Genomic DNA, 1,675 nt, shown 5'->3' on the forward strand with positions numbered 1-1,675 from the left:
CTCAGCGCCATAGTTGGTGGTGACTATTAATACTGCTTTCTGGGTGTTTTCCATGTGTTTTATTTTTTATTTTTATTTTTATTTTTTTTTTCCTAGGTATGGTCATTTATTGGTTAGAGTCACCCAGGAAACAGGTTTCAACCTTATGACTAAAGACCTGGGGAAAGGAGTTGTGTTACCTCTCTACACAGCAGCCACCAGCACCTCTCTGTACTACTCTATTTTGTGTACCTGAGGTCTCCTAAGCACACAGCAAGAGGTTGACCCTGGCATCCTTCTGTTAATGGGCTCCACCTCTTCTGCCTTCCCCATAACTTTATAGATCTGTTTCACAAAGAGGAGCAATTAGAGGAGGGACCAGAACATCCCAGTTTATCCCCACAATGTATATATCTTGGCAGTTTAGAAGGCACAGTCCTCTGCGTAGCTCTTCCAATGACTAGGAGCAGTCAACCCCACACGCATGACAAACCCTCTCCCACCCCAACTCATTTGGGTTACAGGAAACACTAACATTCAATACCCTATCTCTTTGTCTGATCTAGTTACAGGCAGAGCAGGAGCCTCTCAATAGAAGGAGATGCTGGATTTGCCTCCTGGTGGGTTCAGGACTTTGTTGTGGGAGCGAGGTCTTGGCCCCAGTCTGGGCTCATGACTGTCAGGTGTGGGTGTGGGCTCTGGTATCTTCACATGCTCCACTTCTGAGCTTCCTTTCTCGCCCGGCTCTCCTCTGGCTGTGGAGTTTGTTGCAGCTTTCAGGTCAGACTTAGAGTCTTCGCCTTCACACAGCAAAACATGATCCTTGGGCTTGTTGGGGTGTGCCAGAGGTGCAGTGGCAGTGACTGGGGAGCCAAATATGTCACTGGTCTTCCCACCGGGTGGATTCAGACGTTGTCGAGTTTTCACAGGAGTTGATTCATCGAAGATCCCACTTCCTTTGCCTCCTGGAGGATTTGTCCTCTTGGGTATGTTTTTAGGTTCTTCAGTTGGTCCAAAAATATTAGATGCCATCCTGTTAGGCTTGCTTGAAGGAATACATTCTTCTGGACTTCCAAAAAGATCACTCGATTCTCCTCCGGGGGGCTTCATGGATCTGGAGCCCAACTCGCCAGGTTGGCCATCCGTGCCCTGGAACATGTCGGCCGCCGCCCCGCGCTTCCACAGCCGCCGCACGCTTCCATGTGTTTTAAATGATGGCTTGTATAAGTCTGTGGCCAAGATTTTTCCTTTTCCTTCCTTTCTTCCTCCCTCCCTTCTTTCCTTCCATTCTTCCTTCCTTCCTCCCTCCCTTCCTTCTTTCCTTCTTTCTTTCTTTTTTTTTTTTATTACTAAGTTACTTATTTACATTATATCCTGATTGAAGTGTCCCCTCCTGCCTCTCCTTCCAATCAATCCCTCTCCCCTCCCTTTCCCCCATTCACTCCCTTCGTCTTCTCTTCAGAAAAGGGGAGGCCTCCCATGGATATCAACCAACCTTGGCATAACAGGTTGCAGTAAGATTAGGCTTCTTCTCCTGAAGCTAGATAAGGCAACCCAGTTAGGAAAAGTGGATCCAAAGGCAGGCAACATAGTCACACAGCCCCTGCTCCCATTTTAGGAGTCCCACATGAAGGCCCAGCTGCACAACTGTTATATATGTGTTACATAGAGGGCCTAGGTCTGTCCCACACACTCT

General features: G+C 47.9%; 1 pseudogene; it reads right to left on the reverse strand.

The window, feature by feature from the left end:
- Positions 1-260: 260 nt before the first annotated feature.
- LOC117717680 (jupiter microtubule associated homolog 2 pseudogene) lies at positions 261-1,170 on the reverse strand (annotated as a pseudogene).
- Positions 1,171-1,675: the final 505 nt, after the last annotated feature.

Source organism: Arvicanthis niloticus, chromosome 1 (genome assembly GCF_011762505.2).
Source record: "Arvicanthis niloticus isolate mArvNil1 chromosome 1, mArvNil1.pat.X, whole genome shotgun sequence".
In the NCBI taxonomy this organism is placed as follows: Eukaryota; Metazoa; Chordata; class Mammalia; order Rodentia; family Muridae; genus Arvicanthis; species Arvicanthis niloticus.